The 24,651-nt window shown below is 39.1% G+C and overlaps 1 long non-coding RNA gene across 1 annotated transcript in view; it reads right to left on the bottom strand.

Annotated features, from left to right (window-relative positions):
• Window positions 1-14,269: 14,269 nt before the first annotated feature.
• LOC144368427 (uncharacterized) overlaps window positions 14,270-24,651 on the bottom strand; it is a 44,602-nt gene continuing 34,220 nt past the window's right edge. Inside the window, exons 2-3 of the long non-coding RNA XR_013428183.1 lie at window positions 15,351-15,465; window positions 14,270-15,034 (exon numbers count right to left, since the gene is read on the bottom strand). This is a non-coding gene — a long non-coding RNA (uncharacterized LOC144368427). The remainder of the gene's footprint in view (window positions 15,035-15,350; window positions 15,466-24,651) is intronic.

A 24,651-nucleotide genomic window follows, 5' to 3' on the forward strand; every position in this document is an offset into this window, starting at 1 on the left:
TCAGCCATGGCAATGGGGCCGGCATTCCTTCCCATCCTTTGCACTGTGGTTGCTTCTTCTATCAGCAGATAGAATTTTATTTGTCCACCTTTGAGTCTGAGTTTGGCCATGGCCATGTGACTTACTTTGACCTGCAGGCCCCTTGCAAATGTGATGCAAGCAGAGGTTCCAGAGCTGGCCCTCCCTAGCCCCTAGGAACTCTTTCATCATCCTGTGAACAAGTCCAGACAGGCTTCCCAGAGGGGAAAAAACTCCCATTGACTTTTGAGAGATAAAAGGTCTAGGGGAGAAAGTTAGGAGACAGGCAGTGTGCTACCGACATTCTCCAGGGGAACGTGTTGGTGGTGCAGGTAGCACCAAGGACAGCAGCCTTTGGAAAGGAGAGAGTTGGGGACAGGAGGTGGGGGAGCTACTGTGCACAGAATAGTTCTGAGCATAATGGGGAATGTCCCTACCAGAAGACCTTATTCAGATCCCCCAAACCAGGGAAATAGTGGTACCTGTACGTAGTCAGGGGGAGTCTAAGGAGTGTTAGTGGAGAGTCCCTAGAGGAAGCTGTTTCCAGCTAGTCAACAAGGTGACATTAGAGATTTTGGTATCAGGGGCATTATTAATTTCTTTCTTTGCATTCTATTTATTTTGTTTATAAGTTTATTGAATAACAATTTATGCAAAATAAATTACATGTATTTAAAGTGTACGCTTGGATGAGTTTTGACAGATGAAATCACACGAACGTAATCAAGATCCCAAACACTTTTATCACCTTCACAGCCCCTCCCCCTTGAGCAAAGATTGTTCACTTTCACCTCCATCCCATTCAATTACTGCCATGCTTTATGCTGTCATTATAGATTATCTTTTCTAAAAATATATATAAATGGAATCACATGGGATAGACTCTTTGGCGCCTGGCTTCTCTCACAAAGCTAAAAGATTGTGAGGTTCATTCATGTTGTTTCATTATTTATTTTTATTGCTGGGTAATATTCCATTGTATAGACATATTTGACGATGTACTTACCTGTTGATGGACGTTTGGGTGATTTCACTTGTCATTGTTAAAAATAAAGCTTGATATATATAAATCGTTTTGTGAACATGTTTTCACTGCCCTTTGTCAGATCCTGTGGAGTATAACTGCTGGGTCACATAGTAGATTCATGTTTAATTTTCAAGGCTGTGTGTTGTTTTCCTAAATAGCTACACAATTATACTTTCCCATGAATGGTGCATAATAGGCTCAATTGCTTCACATCTCTGTCAATACTTGAAATTCTCAGTCTTTAAATTCAGTCATTCTAAGGAGTATGGAATGCAGTATAAGGTGACATTATGATTTAAATTCTCTTTTCCCGGATGTTGAGCATCTCCTCAAGTCCTTATTGACTTTCTGTAGATCTTTTGTGATTTTTCTGTTAAAACCTTTCATCACTTCTTTTTTGGTAGTCTTTTTTATTATTTGAGTTGGCTGAATTCTTTATATATTCTGGTCTGATTTACATATTTATCTATAGCTTGATCTTTATTTTCCTAATGGTGTCTTTTGATGAGCAGATGTGTTTAGTTTTGATGTCATCAAATTTATGAATCTTGTCTTTTATGAGTTATGCTTTATGTCTCCAACGTGAGAAAATTTGTTAAGCTTCAAATCAAAAGACTCTTTCTAGAAATTTTTTATTTTCACTTTTACATTTAGGTCTAAGATCCCTATATAGTGATTATTTTTGTGTGTATGTGTTGTGTGCAATGCAAGGAAAATTATTCATTTTTTTTCTTAGAAGTTTCCACCACTTGCATTGGTAGGTGCTCATAGCTTTTTTGTGTGTGTGTGAGGTTTGAGGGAATAGCAAATGCACATTTTTAAAATTTAGAATGCATTATAATTGTATCAGATCCATGCTTATCAAATATTTTCTCTCAGTTTGTGACTTTCAAAGTACTAAATTTGATTAAATTTACCATTTTTTCACTTATAGTTCATATTTTGTATATCCTGTTTAAGAAATACTTATCTGCCCAAATGCCATAAAGATTTTCTTCAGGGCTGGGATGGTGGCTCAGCGGTAGAGCACTCGCCTAGCATGGGCGGGACCTGGGTTTGATCCTCATCACCACATAAAAATAAAGGTATTGTGTTGTGTCCATCTACACCTAAAAAATAAATATTAAAAAAGATTTTCTTCCAGAAATTTAATATTTTTATCTCTTGTGTTTATATGTGACACATTTCAAGATATTTTTTGTATGCAGCTTGAGATCAAGGTTGATATTAATTTTTTTCCTATACAGATATCCATTGTTACAGGAGACTCCTTGAAGAGCATACCTTTTCCCTTTGAATTATCTTGCCACCTTTGGCAACAACCTATTGACAATATAGGTATGAGCCTACTTCTAGACTATTTTGCTTTATTTATTTTATCTTAGAGTAGATCATAAGGCTCTCTCCTTATGCCAAAATAGACACTTTCTTGATTACAGTTGCTACACATGAAGCTTGAAATCACTTGGTAAAAACCACCAACTTTGTTCTTTTGTTTTTCTCAAAATGATTTTGGGTAATCTGGGTCTTTTGCTTTTCCATATACATTTTTACATTGACTTCTCAATTTATTTAAAAAAATTTGATTAGCATCACACACAATTTATTTAAAAAAATTGAATTAGCATCAGTTTGGGGAGAATTTCCATATTAACAAGATTGAAGCTTTCAATCCATGAATTTCACATGACCTTTCCATTTCATTAGGTCTTATTTAATTCTCTTTCACATATCTTTCATTAAATTTATTCCTAATGATTTTATGTTGTTTGTTATTATAAGTGGAGATTTTAGTTCATTTTTAAATTGCTTATTGTTAGTGTAATTTGATAACTTCTCTCAATTTTTTGAAAGAATTTGCATAGGATTGATATCTTTCTTGAATATTTGATAAAATAAATATTTGATAAAATAAACCAATGAAGCTGTTTGGACTTAAATTTTTTCTTTGTGAAAAAAAATTGATATGATGGTGTGAGGGGGAAGAGAAAAAAAAAGAGAGAGAAATGTGTCACAGTAGATTGGGTAGAGAGAGGTGAGAGGAGGGGAGGGGAGGGGAGGGGGGATAAGAAGGGCAGCAGAATATAACAGACACTAGGATTGCTGTATGTATAAACGTGGCTGTATAACCAATGTGATCCTGCAATCTGTACACGTGGAAAAATAAGAATTCATACCTCATTTGAATCAAACGTATGATATGTCAAGATCATTGTATTGTCTTGAGCAACTAATGAAAAATGTTTTGATAATGAATGCAAGCTCTTAATAGATATACTACTACAAGTGGAGCATCCCTAATCTGAAATCTGAAATGCCCCCCAAATCTAAAACTTTTTGAGCTCCCACAAATGGAAAATTTCATATCTTGATCTCATGCCACAAGTAATAGTCACGAAGAAGGCACACCAAAAATATTGCACACAGCATTTCAACAACTGAACCCAGGGATACCACAGGGGAGGAAATGTCAGAGGAAGAATTTAGAAAGTTTATAGTTAAAATGTTTAACAAGTTAAAAGAGGGTGTAAGGAATGAACTTAGAGAGGAAATTCAGAAGTGAAAGATCATTTCAATGAAGAGAAAGAGATTCTGAGAAGGAATCAAGTAGAAATTCTGGGAATGAAAGAGCCAATAAATCAAATACAAAATTTAATGGAAAGCATCATCAATGGATTAGACTACCTTGAAGACAGATTCCCAGGCCTAGAAGACAAGATATATAATGTTGAAAACAAAGTCAACAATAAAGAAAAGATGTTAAGAGACCACGACCAGAATATTCAAGATATCTAAGATAATATTCAGAGACCAAATTTAAGCACCATTAAATGGGTCAGAACAAAGCTTTGAAAAACAAACTAAAGGAATGCACAATCTTTTCAATGATATAATATCAGAAAAATTTTCCAAATTTTAGGAATGAGATGAAAATGCAAATATAAAAGCATATAGAACTCCAAATAGGCAAGTTCAAAAGAAATCCTCTCCAAGACACATTATAAAGAAAATACCTAACATACAGAATAAGAATAAAATTTTAATAGCTGCACGTTTAGAGGCAAATCAATTCAGATTTCAACTGATATCTTAACCCAGACCTTCAAAGCCAGGAGGGCTTAGAATAATATATGCATGCCAACCAATATTAAATGGGTGCCAACCAATATTACTGTGCCCATCTAAATTATCCTTCAGAATTTAGAATGAAATAAAACATTCCATGATAAGCAGAAATTAAAAGAATTAAAAAAAACTAAGCCTACACTGTGAAACACACTCAATGGAATATTTCAGGCAGAAAGACTCCATTTACAATTTCTTATAGTTTTTTGGCAATGAGTCTCTAAGGGTTTTATTTTGTTTTTAGTTTTCTGCATTTGTATTTGGGGTTTTGTTTTGGGGTACTAAGGATTGAATTCAAGGGTACTCGACCACTGAGGCACATCCCCAGCCATGTTTTTGTATTTTATTTAGAGACAGGGTCTCACTGAGTTGCTTAGTGCCTCGCTTTGGCCAAGGCTGTCTTTGAACTTGCAATCCTCCCTCAGCCTCCCGAGCTTCTGGGATTACAGGCTGCACCAGCACACCAGGCTGGATGATACTATTCTATGTTTGAAGATTTTGTTGCTGCCATTATTATTATTATTATTATTATTAGGTACTGGGGATTAAATTCAGGGTGTTTAACCACGGAGCCACATTCCCAGCCCTCTATTGTATTTTACAGGGTCTCCCTGAGTGGTTTAGGGCCTAGCTAAAGTGCTAAGGCTGGCTTTGAACTTAGGATCCTACTGTCTCAGCCCCCGCCCCAAACAGCTGAGATTACAGGTGTTCAGCCACTGAGCCCAGCTGAAGATGTTGTTTTTGCTGTGTGTAGAAAACTGGTTTGAAATTTTTTTCTTTCAATGCTTTAAAATGTTGTTCCACTATCTTATTGTGCCAATGTTTTCCAAGAGAAGTTTGTGTTATTCAAATCATTGCTCTAAAAATAATACAGCATTTTTATCTACTTTTAAGATTTTGTATTTAGCTTTCAGCAGTCTGATTATTATTGTCTTGGCTTGGTGGTGTTTGAATGCATCTTCTTTGGAGTTCATTAACCTTTTCAAATTGGCAAATGGATGTTTTCCACAAAATTTGAGAATAGTTGAATTGTAATGTTTTAAATTTATTGGTTTTTTAAAAAAATTATACATGACAGCAGAAGCCACTTTGATATAATTATATAAGGATATAATATATCCTTTTCCTATTCCCCTTCCGTATTTTATGTCTCTCTTGCCTCCTGCTTCAATTCCAATATGTATATGTTATACTTTTTTATATTGTCCCACATATCCCTAAGTTTCTATCAATTTTTTCGACTTTCGTTCAGATCAAATAATTTTTTTTAGGGGTGGTGCTGGGCCTTGTGCCTGTGAGGCAAGCCCTCTACCAGCTGAGCTACATCCCCAGCCCTCAGATCAAATAATTTTTATCAATACATTTGCAATTTCACTGGTTCTTTCCTCTGACCTACCCATTCTGTTGTACACCCTATTTGATTATTTTTTAAAATAACAACTATATTTGTAAAATCTGTTTCTCTAAAATTTGTGTATCTCTACCAAGATTTTCTGCCTTTTCATTCATTCTGTGTGTGTTTTCTTTCACCCCATTGAGTGGCTGTTATTAAATTCTTGTCAAATCATTTTGACCTCAGAGGCATTTGACGTGGTTGTTACAAGTCATCTTTATCCTAGAAAATCGATCACATTTTCCGCGTTCCTTCTACCTTGTATAATTTTTTATTACATCTTGGATGTTACAAACGTTAGGTTGTGTGGCTTCTGGGTTCTGTTACCTTATCAGAAGAATGTTGGTGTTGTGTTGGCCAGCATTTAATCCAGTTAGACTCTGTCTTTCCTTCTGTTGGTGGTAGCTCAGAGCTTAATTCTGTTCTTTCCATTCTTTGCCGTATTAGGGCTCTGAGACTGTCCTGCACCTGCACGCGGAGTCAGCCTGGACTTCAGCACTGTTCATACAGAGAATTATGGGGCTTCCTCCGCTTCTCCCTTTTCCAGAGTCCTACCCTCACCTCCCAGTATCTGCAGTTGACAAGCCTCCTTTCCTTCGTTCCTCCAGCTAGAAAGACGGTGGGATTTCTAGCAAAGTGTTACTCACCTTCAGTGTGCTTCTTCATGCTACAACCTGCAGGCAGGTGAAACCCACTAGAAACTGTAAAACTCATCTGTGTGCCAGTCACTTCTCCAAAATTCAATTCCTCTCCACAGTCTGGCTGCTCTTTTTAGTTCTGCAGAATCCCCAGGTGTTTTCTGTTTATCCAATTAATAATTGTTATCAGCTGTTGGGCTTATCTGTAGTTATTTGACAAATATCATATCAGAAATGGGATTCCAGCTTGAATGTAAATGAATATATTTCTACTCTCTGGATAATAAAGTGGTGATTCAGGATAAATATTTACATACCCACTTGGACTTCATCTGTGTTAAATACTTGTTCATTTAATGTATCTGGACATGTTTCATGCTTTTAAAATCATTTTCTAAAACATAAACAATAGTTTTATAATACTATATCATATAGATGTACCCCAATTTACCATTCTCCTTCTTTTGTATATTTTATTTTCTATTTTTATAAAAAGTTTAAGATAAAAATCTTTGCATCTCTTCACTTCCTCACAATAAAATTTTATTGAGAAACAAATTACAAGGAATTTTAAAGATTCTTTTTTTTCTTCCTTTCCTTTTAAAAAAATTTATTTATTCTAATTTGCTATATACATGATAGCAGAATGCATTTCAATTCATAGTACACATAAAGAGCCCAATTTTTCATTTCTCTGGTTGTTTAAATACCTTTAATCCAGAAAACTTTTACACTATGTAGTCCCAAAAATATTTTTGAAAGTTCCAACACTGTGTGGTTTTTCTTAATTTTACAAAAATGTTGACAGAAATTAAATTTAATTGCTTAAATTTTAATTTATTTGGTGGTTAGTAAAGTTTAAGAAAATTATATGCATTTAAGGCAATGTACTTTATTAAATCAATAGTTCAGCATAAGAATTTTTCACATTTCAAATAAGTGAAATATTCTTTTCCTAAAGAGTTACACGGGTTCTTTATGAACTTAGGACATTAATCCTTTATCTGTTAGGCACTGTGTCTTATTTTCCATTTTGCTGATGGTATCTTAACATGCCAGTTATCCAGTAGATCACAAATTTGTGTTCATGTACTAAGACAGCTCTCCTAGCTCTCCTCTCTTAGTTAAGGGACACATGGACGTCAACCAAGACTTCTCTAAACATGAAACGAAGTCTCCATCTGTATCTGAGAGGAGGAGAGGATATCCCCATCGAGTATCATGGAAGACAAGTCACTTGTCAGTTGTGCTCTCAAAAGCAGAGTATTCTGATGGCCAGAACAGCCTGATATTAGGTGTTGGAGAGAATGGATTAAAGTAGGGATTGCTAATAGCAAAGGACCATTTCAGAACCACAGACTAAGGTTTAAGAAAACCATAAACCTTGGCTGCTTCAGCCTAGAGACAGCTTCATTTTTCCAAAAGTGAGTATAATGGACTATAGATTAAAACACCCAGGATTTTCTTAATGTACTGTACACTTAGAGGAGAAAACCTCTTAATCTACATGGTCAAAGCAGTGCCTTGCTGATTAATATAGAGACAGGCACATGGAGACATAACTGACAATGCTGGACCCCCTTTCAGGTCCCTGCGGGTCTCCACTTCCTGTCCCGACTGTCCTTTTTTTGTCGGTGAAATACTATTCGCACACTATTTTTTTTTTCTCTTGACAAATGTAACTTCTTCACTCTCCCGTCCTTGGACTGAAGGAAGTTGAATGGGCCTCCCTGTGCAAACTGCTCTTGACGTGAAAATGTCCCCTCTTCCCTGTCAGTGGGCAATGAACAGGATCCTTCTTCAGCAACTCTCATTCCCCAGTCTACCAGGAGGACAGGGCTGCTTTACATGTGGTAAGAAGAGTCAAAAGGGAACCGAGGGAAGTAGTCACCAAAAGACTCTTTAGTTTTTCGCTTTCCTCTTTCTCTCTCTCTCTCTCTCTCTCTCTCTCTCTCTCTTCTTTACAGTTCCAAGCAGAGGAAACAAGTCTGACTCCCTCTGCAACCTCCCCCAGGACCCGGCTCTCTCTGGTGGGCACAGGGGAGGCTTGTGAGCGTGCTCTGCATCTCTCCTTCGACAGGTGCAAGAGTGTGGTCCCCATCACCTCGGACCACGGAAGCTCTGTGGCTACACTCATCTCCCTCCTGGTCCCCTGTTTGTCATTCTGTGTGATAAGAGCTTGTCCTAATAAGGTAGTTGGTCTGATGAGGAATGCCCATGAGCGACAGACTTTCTAGGTGGCTGCTGATGGAACAATGTCTGAGCCATAAATCTCTTCAAGGTACAGCAGTTGACCAACTCCAGTGACATGGTCCCTGAAAACAAATCTACTCAAGAAATTCATGTTCCTTGTTTAGAAAAAAATTAATATCGTGCTCATCATCTGTGAAGCCCTGTTACTCAGCTTCAGATTCAAGTTGACCGGGTCCCTCAACTATTTCTTCGTGAACACTCCACTGCCCCTCAGTACCTGATGGAAAGAAAGCCCCCCCACGCTCCACCCCCAGTGCTAATTCTTTTCATGCAGGTTTAAATCTCCTGAAAGTGGGAATTGCTCTTTTATCCATTACATAACTATTTTCTGGTGGCAGGGGACATGGGCCAATATCTGTGACCTTGAGTAGAAATGAGAATTGATCATGAAGGAAAAGGGGGTGGCTGTTAGAATACCTGGGCAGAAAGGTGAGCAGCAGAAGGTGGAGTGTTGTTGGGAATCTTGGGACTACTCTGCCCTTGCATCCAGACTCCTCTGCCTGCCATCTGTGCCTTAGGACAACCTTCTCAACCTCCCTATGCCTCGGCTTCTTTATTTGTAAGATGAGAATAATGATAGCTACCTCATAAGACTGTTGTGAAGACTGAGTGCATTAACACAAATAAAGGGTGTGGAACTGCACATGGGATTTCCATACCCCTCGAACCACTGTTGCTGCTGTCTCATTCTGTGTGACCAAGTGTCTTGATTTCTTTTTTTCCTTTTTTACCTTTGCTTAAGGGGAGATTTTGTTTGGTTTTGGGTACCAGGGCACCAGGCGAGGGAACTCAGGAGCACTCAGCCACTGAGCCACACCCCCAGCCCTATTTTGTATTTATTTAGAGACAGGGTCTCACTGAGTTGCTTAGTGCCTTGCTGCTGCTAAGGCTGGCTTTGAACTTGCAATCCTCCTGCCTCAGCCTCCTGAGCTGCTGGGAGTACAGGCGTGGGCCACTGTACCCAGCTACATGACTCAATTTCTATTTTATTTTTAAGCACAGAACTTTCCACTTTCTGAGATTACCTTGTTGATTTACTTGTTTGTAGAATCCGTCTTCTCCACTGGCTTATGACCGACTCCCTTCAGCACCTTTGTTATGGTTTGGGTATGAGGTGCCCTGCAAAGCTCCTGTTAATGCAGAGATATTCAGAGGTAAGAGCATTAGATCATGGGAGCTGTGATCTAATGAGTCCGTCCAATGTGAATGGACTAACTGGGTGGTAACTGTCAGCAAGTAGAGGTGAGGAAGAGCTGGCTCACTAGGAGTTCCTGAAGGGTCCGTCTTCCCTCTGCTCCTCCTCACCGCTCTCCTCTCTGCTTCTCCACCATGCTCTTCTGCCATGATGTTCTGACCGCCCAGGCCCAGAACAAGGGACTCAGATGGCCATGGGCAGAACCTATGAGACCATGAACCAAGGTAAACGTTCTCTCCTCTAAGTTGTTCTTAACAGGTGTCTCGGGCACAGTGATGCAAAGCTGACCAACACCACTTCCTTTCAAGAACCATCTAACCTGGGGTTGTGATGCTCTTGCAATCTGCTTCCATTTCTTGCCAGTATATCATACAAAACCATCAGGAAGCAAGCCCCAGGGCTGAGATCGTGGCTCAGCGGTAGAGCACTCGCCCAGCACGCGCAAGGCCCTGGGTTCGACCCTTAGCACCACATAAAAATAAGTGAATTTTTTTAGTTGTGTCCAACTACAACTAAAAAATAAATATATATAAAAAGAAGCAAGCCCTAGTTTTTCTTCTTTAGTTAACGAGTTATGTGAATATTGTTTAGCCATAAAGAAGAATGAAATAGTGTCATTTTCAGGGAAAAGGATGGAACAGGAGATCATCATGTTAAGCAAAATAAGCCAGATGAAAAACGAGTATTGCATGTTTTCTCTCATATGTGAATTTAGAAGTTTAAAAAAAAAAGTGGGGGGACTGTTAGGTAAAGAGAAGGCCAGAGGGAAGGGAGGAGAAACAGGGAAATATGCAGGTATGAAATTGTCACAGTGAATCTCCTTATTTTGTACAATTAATGTACACTAATAATCATAAATTTTTAAAAAAGAAATTCTACATGAGGCTATAGGTGCGGACTGAGAGAGGAAGGCCATGCAGCCTATGTATACATACATACCTACATATCTATTTCCTTTTGAAGAACTGCCACTCTTCTTTGTTATGGTTTGGGTATGAGGTGCCCTGCAAAGCTCCTGTTAATGCAGAGATATTCAGATATTCTTGGGTTTCTTTGAATTAGTCCCTCTGTTATGGTGTGGATCTAGAAGGTTCTCCAAAAGGCTGATATGTTGAGGGCATAACCCCCAATGCAGCAAGGCTCAGAGGTAGGATTTGGGGATTAGAGCTCCAACCTTATTGATGGATTAATCCATTGGTTGAATGAACTACTGAGCAGGTAGGGTGTTGCTGTGGAGCATGGATCATTGGGGGACATGGCATGGCCTTGGGGACTGTCTGTCCCTGGCCCCTTCTCTCTCTCGCTCACTCGCTCTTGCTCTCTCGCTTTCTGTGACTCCTGACTGCCATGAGCTGAGCAGCTCTCCTTAAGAGATAAACTCAAATTTGGAGAAGGGAATGAAGATCTCAAGTTCAGAGGGCAAAGGCAGTAGTGGAAGGATGTGGAATGAGAATAAAGAAAAGAAAGCGAGGCTTTAGGTCAAGGAGGGATGTGATCATCTGCTCCTGAATAGATAGAACTCTTCAGTATCCTCCTGACCCTGTTTCTAAAGACCCACCTGTGTCCCAGAAAGTTCTAGAATGAGTTGACTGTGGACCCCACTACTGGGAAGGGTGTTGTACATCCAGCAGTATACCTAAGCAGAGGACCCACCCAGGGGCACTTATTCCCAAGGATGCTCCCCTGATACTGACTGGGATCAGTGTCATTTACAGGCTTCGGGAATGGAACACTCATTGACTGTTGAACTGACACAAGACGCACCCTGGGATACTCATGAGACCTATGGGATCACTGAGACCCACTAGGTAGACAAGGAGCTAAGTGCATATACTCTGAAAGTGGATTAGAATAATTTAGTGCATGCTGAGTTTGAGACCCGTGGGCATGTCTTTTCATCTTTTTATTACTTATATGTACCAGTCATCATTTTAAACATTTCAAATATTAACTCAATTAATAATGATGAAAAGGTTAAGATTTCTGCTCAAGGGGAAAGCCAATGGGCTTTAGAACATATGAGTATGTGTGTTTGCAAGGTAGGGGCAAAGTAGAAACTATAGAGAACGGACAATGGCAGATAAGAAATACTCTGCCAAAATGCATGGTGTTAAGGTTTTGGATGCTAATGAGACTGCAGAGGGCATGCTGTTCTCTAGAAGTCTTTCTTCAATCAGCAGGTGAGCATCGAAAGAGAGCAGAAATCAAGTAAACTTTGGACAACACTCTACAACCAGTGAAGTGAAACTCAATTAAATAGCCCAGCACACGAGACACAGGAAATACTCAATAGATAACTAATAAACGTGTGAGTGAACGATGTCCTTTAGACACAAAAGCTGAGACTTGAACTGTTAAGAGAATAGTAAATCTTAAAGTCCCAGGTTAGCCATAATATTGCCCTGTATTTAAGCAGATCTGAAAATATTTCCTATCCTTAGGATCCATAATAGAGGAAGTGGCAATTAGCAAATACCAAAACCTTGATTTCTCTTTTAAAAAATGTCTGGCAATGTCCATCGATCCCACAGAGGACAGCTTCTGTCCTGAGACTTGAATCGTATGGTAATTACCAAAAGAACTTTGCTTGGAGTCTCTTGGAGCAGAACACCATGCCACTGTATTTTTGGGGGGTGGGGGTGCTGGTTCTAGGTGAGCAGGTGCCAGGGAGCAGGACCTGGATTGGGTGGACCCTGTGCCTTCCCCAGAGCACGAGTCTCACTCAGATGCTCCTGAAAGCTTCCCTCCTCTGAATCTTGCCCTCAGGGCATCTTTAGGCTTGGGGAGGGGGGGACTGGGCAAGCTTTCTTTAGATGATGAGCTCCTAACCTCTTAAATAAAAAAATTAGCAGCACATGAGTAAAAATAATAATGATAATAGAAATACTAACATTTATCGAAGGCTCACTAGCAATGATGAGCGAATCATGTTCATCTCTATGCTAACTACCACCAAGTAAGATTCATACTAGAATTGAAGAATATATGGAGATCTACTGTTATTCTATAAAATCCCACATCAAAATGCTGGATAAAAGAAATCATACGATGTCAACAGGTGCCAAAGATATTGGAATAGTTATTAAAAAATCAGTATCTAGGGGCTGGGGTTGTGGCTCAGTGCAGAGTATTTGCCTTGCATGTATGAGGCCCTGGGTTTGATCCTCAGCACCACATAAAAATAAATAAATAAAGCTATTGTGTCCATCTAGAACTAAAAAAAAAAAAATTAAATAAAAAAATCAGTAACTATTCCTAAAGAAATCATCTCATAATTTGAAAGAATATTTACTTAACATGATAAAGAATATGCATTCTAGGGCTGCGGTTGTGGCTCAGCGGTAGAGCACTTTCCTAGTGTGTGCGAGGTGCTGGGTTCGATCCTCAACACTACATAAAATAAATACATAAAAATAAAGATATCGAGTCCAACTACAACATATATATATATATGTATACATACACACACACACACACACACACACACACAAACACACACACACAGGTATAAAAGAATATGCTTTCTAAATTGATATCCAGTGTTACACATAAAAGGATAGAATTTAAAAATGCTGTCTAAAATGGAGGGAGCTAGGACCAAAATGTTTACAATTATCATATTCAATAGCTTTTACATCCCAGCAGACACACTAGAGTGGGAATAAAAACAAAAGGCATGCCTAGTGGAGACTAAGATTTTAAAAATCGTTATTCATTCTTTATTCATCTCACCACACTTCTTTAACACTTGCATGTTTGCTCTTATCGCCATGAACCACCTGCTCTTGATCATGTCATCTATGTGGAAGAGTTAAAAACACATGAATTAGGCCAGATGTGGTGGCACATCCCTGTAATCCTGTGACTCAGGAGGCTGAGGCAGGAGGATCACAAGTTCAAAACCAACCTCAGCAACTTAGTGAGACCCTGGCTCAAAAGTTGAAAATTAAAAGGGCTAGGGGTGTAGCCAGCAGTAAAGTGTCCCTGTATTTGATCCCCACTACCACAAAATCTGAGAAACAACCAAAGAAAGCACAAATACACATTAATTAGAAATATTCAAGATAAATATAAAAAAACAATGAAATCCTTGAATATTATCCATCACCAGTTTTAGATTATAATAAAAAAGTTCCATCCAAAGTAGCAATAAAAGTGAAAAACAGTGGAAATGTTATAAAAATGTTGGTTCATTTCAAGTACATTTGTACATTCTGTAGAATTTTGAACTACCTGCAGAGTTTTCCTTAGAACTCAATAAAATATTCAAAAGTCTATCTGGAAAAGAACAAGGGTGAGAATGTCAAAGGATAGATTATTTTAAAAGAACAATGATGAAAATCTACTTCCATATAAATATACATCCATGGAAAATAGTCTAAACCCAGAAATAATAATATGAATAATATAAATCTAGAAATAAATCTAATTATATATTCCTTAATGCATGATAAAGAAACATCACCAAACATATATTTTCAGGCTGTTCTATAAATTTAAAAATAAACTTTGGATGATTATAAGATAAGTAAATTCTTTTTTAATTTTCTAAAATCTGATGGAAAATTAAGGCTATTTTAAAATAGATTATCTTCATAAACATTGATGTTGTAGAAAAATCAGAGATTCTATAATATAAAAACTAAAAGTTATGTATTAAAATAACAGAACTAAAGTAGAAACTAATTTTGTGTTGGAAAAAAATTTACAGCAAATAAATCAAAGAGTTGAGATAAAATATAAATAATTCATATAAACTGGTAAGAAAAACTTGAAAGTGTTGCTGAGTAAATGGATAAAGAGCATGATTATATAATACAAAAACACTCCTGCCAGCTGCTGCTGAGCTGACAATGAGCTTCACACGAACCATTTTTTATCCCCCAAACCTATCAAAGCATCTAGCACATACCTTACAGTCAATAAATATTTCTTATATGAATGAATGAATCCATTCAAGAAATAGGAATGGAGATGCAATCTACAGTCATTAAATTTACAGCATCAGCAACCACTCCAAAAGGCTAAGTGCTATTTACCCAGTGTAGGGAGATTGGCTGAGACTGGCAGATTGCAACATTGCTGCTGGCAGTGCACACGGTAAAGCTCATTTGGAAAGCCAGTGGGCATGTATTTTGACACAGTAATCTCCGTACCGAGAATCTAAAATAAGTGTGGAGAAAAAGATATACATAAGGATGTTCATTATAGTTATTATGATAATACCGAGGAAATAAAAGCAGAATCCTGTATCTTAACACTCATTAAAATGAGATTAGGACAAATAAAAATTTTTAAGAAAACTAGGTTATAGAGATAGAGATATGGTTGAGTGGCAGGGTACTCGCCTAGTGTGTGTGAGGACTTGGGTTCCATTCCCAGCACTGCAAAAAATAAACAAAATCTAGGTTAAAAATCATACATATACAAATAGCAAAACAGTTCATGAAACAAGATGAGCTACAAAATTGAGACTGTTTTACTTTTTCAATGTAACTAATATTTAATGTACAAAAAAAATGGTCTCAAACTTCATCATATTAGGTTTAACATTTGGACTCTATGCCGGTAATATCCAGGCTGCACAAATGGTCTTTTCTTAAACAGTCAAAGAGCAGTTGCGTATTCTCTTCAGTGCTCTTGAAACCCCGTTTCCCTCTGCCGTCATTCTATCACACTGGATTATAACTGGTTTCTTACTTTGAATTTCCTTTGTTAGAATGTAAGATTCTTGAGGGTAGGGACAGTGGCTCAGTCTTCTTGGTAACTATGATATTCACACCCGGGATGGCATGGTAAGTATTCATTGATCTATCTGTTAAAGAATGAAAAATACATGAAAATTGTCTCCACTGAGTGCTCTTGCAAAGTTGCTGTACCCCAGGTAAGATTTTGGTGAGACCGGACATCTGTCAAACCCTCCTTTGGACAGTAAAGCCAACCAGCAGTGAGGGAAGACCACCTGCCAAGAAAAGCGAAGGACTGGACTTCATTCTCCATTGTCTTCCTATCTCTGTGCTATTCCACTTCAGTGCTGGGGACCAAGAGAGGGAAATCTGAGGAGCCTAGCAGTCCTGCTGATGGACTGGGGAAGTATCCGTCAGCTGCCCCCTGCTTCTGGGTGAAGGATAAACCTAGAAAGGAGAAAGATGCAATGGTCTCTGGGGAAGCCATGAGCCGGTGAGTTTTGTGGGGAAAATGGGTTTAAGATATCATCCACTGTGGAGAGGATATCAAGCGAGATATCTGTGCAAGGTTTCATCAAGCAGGGGAAAATCAGGGAGAGAATTAAGTGTCCTCCGATACACACCTGCTGGTTCTCCAAGTCCCCCTTCCTAACTCTGAAGGAGACAGAGGGATTTTGAGATGCCAGGCAAGAGAGAAAGAGAAAATGAATGAACTATTATTTCAAGGAAGTTTCATAAGAAACTCAAGTTTCATCCTACCAATAGCATCCTCAAGCAACGTAGTGGCCTCCCAACCGTGACCTGTGTGTGTGCACTGCTTCTTGGGCAGGTTTCTGTATGGAGCAGAACTTCAGATCTACACAGATCCAAGTTCAAGGCAATGGCTACCCGCTAGGTGACCATATTAGATGCAAACAAAGCCTGTAGAGGGTTGGACGACAGAGTGCCCATCAAGGTGTCTGACTGTCCAGTTGGGCCACATCCATGGCACATTGCTTTGTTTCTAAATGACCTTCTTGCTGATGCTGACTGCACCAGGCTTCCTTCAAGGAATTCTGAGCCTCAGTGTCTAGGGATTGTCTCTTCTTTCTTCTCTCTTGAGCTGTTTCCACCTCCAGTCCTGATGCCAGCACTCAGATCTACCACGGGGAGCCCAACGTGACCATGAACATGAGATTTGGTTTTTCTCTCTAGGTCAGCTCTCCAGCTCCAATTCTACTTCTTCGGCAATGCCTGAGCCCTGGGATCAAGCTGAAATAACTCCCTGGTGCTCCTGGTCACCACCATACTGGGTGAAGACTCAGGGTCCCTCGGGTGTGAGGCTGAGCAACTTCCATGTCTGGAAACATATCAGAGAGCCTGAATTCCTGTGCAGAAGGAGTTTGATGTGAGAAGACATTGAGACTAGAAAGAGAAGAATAGAGCAGGGCTATCATTTGGGCTTCTTTGCCTGGAAGGTGAGAACAGAGATTTATTCCAAAGATTACTAAGTTTAATTAGGAATAAACATCTTTGTTTATTTTTAGGAATACACATTGCAATGGGAATACACACAATGTAGTTTACTATGAGCACATTCAAGAAAGTTGAAATGGGGGGAACTTTTAAAGGTAAAATGAGGACTGTTATATAAATTGTTTTGAGATAATAATCCTTGGCTATAAGGATCAATAACAAGGGTAATGTGCATGTAATGAAAAGGCCTTTGATAGTTCGATGTCCTTGCAGAAATAATTTCTGTGTGAGATTGAAGTGGCCTTTGTGCAGGGCTAGGGTTCTAGGAGAGTCTTCTGTGATCACTGTTACCTCATATGTGTATGAATAAGATCCTCTCCTTTATAACCTCCCAGCTTTAGTTGGTTAGTTAGCATTTGGCATAAGCAACTCCATTTTTATTTTGACAACTCTCACACCCTCATGAGTCCCATGTAAATAAATACACTAAACATAATAATGTGGTGTAAGTAGTTTCTAACTGGAATCAGAAAACTAGTTGTGAAGAGCAAACAGTTGAGGCCACACTCCACGTACACAGTGGCCTTTTATATGCATCTGCTTATGCTATAATCATGGAATGACATGTGCTGTACTACATCAACATAGCTTGATGACATGAAGGATTACTCAAAGCCATTAGGTTCCTGGTTAAAGGGTTTCCCTTCCTCATTCTGCACCCTCTGCTTCCCATTCCTGGAAAGAAAAAATTCTTTTGTCGTCATTGTTGTTTGCTTTTTTTGGACTAGGGATCAATCCCAAGGGCACTTTATGTCTCCAGTCCTTTTTATTTCTCATTGTGAGACAGGGTCTTGCTAAGCTGCCTACTCTAGCTCTGAACTTGAGTTCTTCCTCCTGCTTCAGCCTCCCGAGTCACTGGGATCACAGGTGTGGGCCACTGCACCAAGCAGGATAAGTTGATTCTTAATACAGCTTCTAGATTAACTTTCAACTTGACATCAACTTAAAAGAAAAAAAATGAGCATTTGACTTTCTTAGGCAATGTGGGCCTGAATATTTTTCTTTCTTTGCCTCCACACTCCCTCCAGCAGAGTTTGTCTCTGTGCTTTGAACTTAGCGATCCTGACATACTGTCACTGGTCAGCTCCAACCAATAAGTCATGAAAACAAGATGAGGGGCTGAGAAGAGCTAGTTACAGGTACAGTGGTTAGGAAAGACACCACAGAGACTTGAAGATACCATGAGGTCTGTGGGATATATTTAGGAATAGACTTTTCCCCTCTCTGTTTTCAGAAGACTCAAGATGTGGTAGAACAAAAAGAAAACAGGATTTGGACCAGCAAAATGCCAACTGTTGCTTGCTTGTTGTTTGATCTTGAAAGCTAATTGTCTCTCTGAACCTCAGTTGTCTTATCTGTAAATTGGGAATAATTGCTCCTCTCTCATCAGGTTGTTGAAAGATTGCATGGGACCCTCCAAAACATGCCTGTTGCAAAAACAGCACATAATAAATGGTACCTGTAATATCCAATCATTATTATGGAAAACACTGTTCCTTATAGAATTTCTAAAAATCAACTTAGCAGGAGATTGCTAATGACTTATTGCTGCCACCACATTTTCCCAAACTGAATCTCCAAACACAGAAACACAGGTGGGGTCCTCATATGCACTCATAGTCCTAATCAGGGGCGCAGACTCTGCAGATCTTCAAATCTTCAGGATATTTTAGTTGGGTTTCTAGGGTCTAGCAAGAGAAACCCATTTTGGCTGTCTTTTTAAAAGGGGGATAATTTACTGAAAGGACCTCAAGGACTCAGAAAATTGGAAGAAAAATAAGCTTTTAAAGTGAGTAGAACCCAGAAGGAGTTGACAGCCCAGGCCGCAGGAAACCTGCAAATGTCATGCTGCAGAAAGTTGGTCTCCACATCGTGCAGGGCCATGCACCACAGAGTCTCCACACCCTGATGTCACCAGCTCAAGCTGCAAAGTCCTGGGATAAAAATCTAACTGGCTGAGCCAAGGTTCCATGCCCAGGTTTTGACAGTATTTGGGTGGGGAGTGGAAGAATCTCACATGCTACACTATTTTCCACCCAGTCCACGAGCAAGGTGAGACTGCCTGAAAACAAATAGAAGTGCAAATTGGAGGGCTGTTTTGTTCCCAAGACATGGAGTAAGTAAATGACAAGAATCTGCTAAAGACAGTGACCTGGACATCTAATACTCTAAGTAAATCAGTAGTTTTAATTATATTCTTCTTCTGTCCCTGGGCATCTTAATGAAAGTGCTAAGCTATGGCTAGTTTCAGTTCCCAGTCTTTTTTTTTTTTTTAATCCACAATAACCTACTCATTCCATGATGTGGAGATGATGCTGCAAGAGAGGTTACTACAAAAAGCAGCCTGGGAGTCTGAGGCAGGAGGATCCCAAATTCAAGGCCAGCCTTAGGAATTTAGTGAGGCCCTCAACAACTTAGCAAGATTCTGTATCAAAATAAAACACAATCGATAACATAAAGAAAGAGCCTACAGAATGAGAGAACATCTTTACCTACAGAATGAGAGAACATCTTTACGCACCTCAGAGCACTAATCTCCAGGATATATAAAGAACTCAAAAAATGTAACAACAAAAACAACAACAACAACAAAAATAATAATGAGCTAAAGAACTGAACAGACGCTTCACAGAAGAAATACAATTGATCAACAAATATATGAAAAAATGTTCAACATCTCTAGCGATTAGAAAAATGCAAATCAAAAACTACTCTGAGATTTCATCTCACTTCAGTCATAATGGCAATTATCAAGAAGACAAGAGCAGTAAGTGTCAACGAGGGTGTGGGGGAAAGGTTCACTCATACATTGCTGGTGGGACTGCAAATTGGTGCAACCACACTGGAAAGCAGTCTGGAGATTCCTCAGAAAGCTTGGAATGGAAACACCCTTTGACCCAGCTATTCCATGCCTCGATTTATTCCCAAAGGACTTAAAATCAGCATACTATAGTGATACAGCCATATCAATGTTTATAGCAGCTCAATTCACAATAGCTAAACTATGGAACCAACCTAGATGCCCTTCAACAGATGAATGGATAAGGAAAACGTGGTACATATACACAATGGAATATTATTCAGCCTTAATGAAGAATGAAATCATGGCATTTGCAGGTAAATGGATGGAGCTGGAGAATATCATGTTAAGCAAAATAAGTCAACCCCGCCCCCAAACAAAAGGCTGACTGTTTTCTCTGATAAGCAGATGCTGATCCATAATGGGGGTGGCTAGGGAAGAATGTAGGAACTTTGGATTGGGCGGAGGGAAGTAAGGGAAGGGAAGGGGGTGAGGGGGTGGGAAGGATGATGACATGAGATGGACATTATTACCCTATATACATATATGATTACAAGATCCGTGTGACTCTGCCTCACGTACAGCCAGAGGAATGAGAAGTTGTGCTTCATTTGTGTAAAATGTATCGAAATGCATTCTGCTGTCATGTATAATCAGCAGGAGATTGCTAATGACTTTAACCATGTTGCTGCCACCACTATTCTAAAAAATAGAATAAAATAAGTAAATAAGTAGAATACAGAAAGGGCTGGGGATATAGCTCAGTGGTGAAGTGCCCAAGTCTTCAGTATCAAAAAAGGGGAGGGGGTCCAAAACGTTAGGGTCCGGTGGCAAAGAGCTTCTCTATTCAAGAGGGAGAATAGCTCCTCATGCTGGGCTGAGGGAGCTTTGGAGAGAGCGCTCTTTTGAAAATCTCCTTCAGAACACCTCTGCCTCTGGCCTTTCTGCCATCAGTCTTCTCCTTTTCTTCCCTGACGTATTCCACAAATCCTGAAGCTGGGCCAAAGGCGAGACATGGAAGGGTCTTGTCCTTCCCTACCTGTGCCCTTATTAAGAATTCTATTCTATCATTTATTCAAGCATTCATTCAACTTGTCTGCATTTGGGCCACTTTGCTTATTACTCTGTATTGACTCTGGGGAAAATATTAAGTTCCTACTATACACGTTTTCACAAATGACCACATTGCTGGCTCATATAATAATGCATAAATTATTTACAAGTTAAAAGTGAAGAGGTTTAACATAAAAATACATACTTTGAACTTCTCTTAAAAATTGGAAAAATCAGGTAATAGCTGATCTTCAGAACATGTGCTATTATCAGCTATGGATAGCAATACTCGGAAGCCAAATCACAGCTGCTACCTTTAAGTGAAGCACACGTTCTCCAATTGGCCATAATCTCTGCCACTCAATATTGTCTCCCAACACTGAAGACAAGTGACAATTACCGCTTATTCTCACAAATGTCCAAGTGTTTGACTTTCAATAGATTGAAGAAGACAATGAGCTTTTATCTGTACCTGTGAGAGAATAAAACAAAACAGAAGACCTTGTGGTTTCATGAAAAGAAGGTAAGAGATTGTTTCTTTGTGAAAGCAGAAAAAAAATTCATATATATATATATATATATATATATATATATATGAATCGATTATTGTTAAAGAATTATGACTAGAGAAAATGACTGTTGAAGAGCTTCATGAACTAAAAAAATAAAGAACTGAACTTTGAACTGGGTTTCTATAAAGTGTTTATATATTAAATATAGCTATGATAAAGTGGATTTATGTATTAAGTAAAAAAAAATTCCACAGAAGGTAAATCTGTAATCTATGTCTTTTTAAAATTTTTAGTGTTTATTTATGACACATAAGATTATGCTTTAATATATGTATGCATTCTGAAGTGGCTAAAGCAAGCTAGTTAACATGGGCATTACCTCATATATTTAACTTTTTTATGGTGAGAACCCTCAAAACCTACTCTCCTAATGAAAACAACACAGTAAATCCCTCCATTGTGTACATCCATAAGAATGGAGTCCTCAATAGAAAAAGATATATTCCATACTTGTATAAATACATCAGAATGGACTCTGTTGTTATATATGACTAAAAAGAACAGATAAATGAAAAACAAATTTTCAAGTATACAATGTATCATTACTAACAGTCACCACGATGTACAGTAAATCTCCAGAATTCATTTATCTTATTGTGAAATTGTGAAGCTTTTGAGCAACAGCTTCTACTGTCTCCACCCCAGACTGGTACCATCTTCCCACTCTCTCCTCATCCTATGAGCTTGAATGTTTAGAGTCCATATATGGGTAAGACCGTGCAGGATCTGTCTTTCTGTGCCTGGCTTGTTTCACTTAACATAATGTCCTCCAGGTTTATCCAAGTTATCACAAATGACAGGATTTCCTTATTTTTTTCAATAAAAGGCCAAATACTTCTCCATCGTGTGTTTATACTACATTTCCTTTACCTGTCTCTCCATGGACAGACAGACAGATTGATTCCACAGCTTGGCTGTTTTAAATGATGCTGAAATGAACATGAGAGGGCAGATCTCCCTTCAACAGGCTTACTTCACGTCCCTTGGCCACACACCCAGGAGGGAGACTGCTGGGTCACAGGGTCATTCTATTTTAAATTTTTCTTAAAAATCTGCACATGTGTTTCTACCATGACTTTACTAAAGAATGTCTATTAGCAGAATTATGATTACAGGAGGGAATCGACCATTGGCTGATACTCGAGAAATTGAAAATATGACTATAGAACTGAAAGGCTAAGTGTGTGAAAATTTTAAAGTAATTCATTTCATTTTTCTATTGCAATTTATTAGAATATAAATATAAACAATAATGCTTAGGTTAACTATGTTTATCTCAATATCATTAACACTCAAGATGGGACTGAATACTTTGCTCCTGGTGACCATAGCATATTAAGGTAAGTCTTTCCCGTTAATAACTGTGTGTAACCACACCAAAACTTAGTGGCTTTCAACAATAGCCATTTGTTTGTCTCATGATTCAGCCATTTGGAAATGTGGGTGGGGCTTAGCTGGACTCTCCTGGACTCACTCATGCATTTATGTTGTCAGCTCACAGGTTGGGGCCATCTTGTTTGTGATGGATTCCTTTTCATTGGCGGAGGTGACTGGGTCCTCTCTCCAAGATCAGGTTTATTCACACAGTAGTCAGTGTCTTCCGAATAGTGAAAGGGAGGCATGCGGGCCCTCCTGAGCACCACGTTCAGAACTTTCACCACATTGCTTCTGCCACTTCTATTGGCGAAAGCAAGACTGGAGGAAAACTGTTCCGTTCCCGCTCTTCTTACCCGAATTGTGTGGGTTTCTACACCAAGCAAGCTTCTAGTTCTCCACAGAAACAAACCGGGTGTCCTACACTTTAATCCACCTAGAGTTAATGCAGAGCCCCGAGGTTAAGTGTTCTGTCCAGTGAGAATGCTCCGCACATCAGATGCTACTCACCTATATTAGTTGTCCAGAGTACCCACACTTCTGTCCAACATGGCTACAAATCAGCTTTTCATCGCTGTGACCAACAGATCTTACAGGAACAACATAGAGGAGGGAAAATGTATGTTGGGTCACAGTTTCAGAAGTTCAGTTCCTGGTCAGCTGACTTTGTAGCTCTGGGCCTGAGGTGGGCAGACATTCTTGGCAGAGAGGTGTGGTGGAGGGAACTAGTTCAGGACATGGTACCAAGGAAGCCAAGAAAGAGCTCTGCTCGCCAACCAATGGCATACCTCCCTGTGACCCACCTCCTCCGGCCACCCCCCACTTCGCTACAGTCACCATCCAGTTAATCCTTATCAGTGCATCAATCCACTGATTAGGTTGCAACTCTCATAATCTAATCTTTCTGTATCTGAACACTCTTGCATTATCTCACACATGAGCCTTTGGGGAATCCTGCATATTCAAACCATGTCAGATTTCCACAAGCCCCTCAGAAGATTTGATAATTTGCTAAAATGGCTCATAGAACTCAGTCAGGAAAGCACTTAATTTACCTTCACCAGCTTATTATAAAGCATATGATAAAGAATACAGATGGAGAGCCAGATGAAGAGGCGCCTAGGGTGAGGTCCGGAAGAAGTCAGAGCACAGGAGCTTCTGTCCCCGTGGAGTGGAGATGGGCCACCCTCCCATCACCAAGGTAGAGGCTCTCTGAACCCTGAATCAAGGGGGTTTATGGAGGCCTCACCACATCACGTGGTCTACTATTAACTTCATTTCCACTCCCCTTCCTTTCCTGGACTAGTAGGTTGTGTATGCTTGAGAAGGTAGAATTGAAAATTTAGGCTTCGATTTATGACTCAAGGCTTCTAACTAGATCCTTTCCAGATACCATCCAAGAACCCATCAAGAGCCACCTTCCTAGAACAAAAGGTGGTCCTAGTGTCTAGGAAATTTCAAAAGATTTAAGACTTTGGTGTTGTGAGCTGTAGCTAAAGAACAAATATTAGAATAAAAGATGTTCCTAGCTCCCCTGTCATTCAGGAAATTATGAGTTTCATAAGCTGTGTACCAGAAACCAAAGTGTATTTATCATGTCACAAAAACACAAGGTCAAACCATGTTTAAGAACTATAAAAATGGATTCAACTTTTTGAGAGAAATTACACTGCAAGATGACACTGTAAGCATATGGATACAGGGTGGGAAATAACTTATAGCCATTTTTGCCACTTACCGCAAGTCTTAAAAAGACAAATATAGCTTGAACACATTAGTTAACAGAATCTAGATGTACTCCTACCATGATCTGTATTAACATTGAACATGTTAGGAAGTTTAAATTCAAGATGGCAGTGTTTTACCATGACGGAGGATTTAAATCCATCGTCACATCATCCAAAGCCATCACTCTGTGCTAACACTTTAGATATAGAATAAATATATCTCAAACTCAGTAATAAAAAGGGGGCATGAGCTAGATAAGTTCTCGATGTTAG

The sequence above is a fragment of the Ictidomys tridecemlineatus genome, chromosome 11 (assembly GCF_052094955.1).
Source record: "Ictidomys tridecemlineatus isolate mIctTri1 chromosome 11, mIctTri1.hap1, whole genome shotgun sequence".
NCBI lineage: Eukaryota > Metazoa > Chordata > Mammalia > Rodentia > Sciuridae > Ictidomys > Ictidomys tridecemlineatus.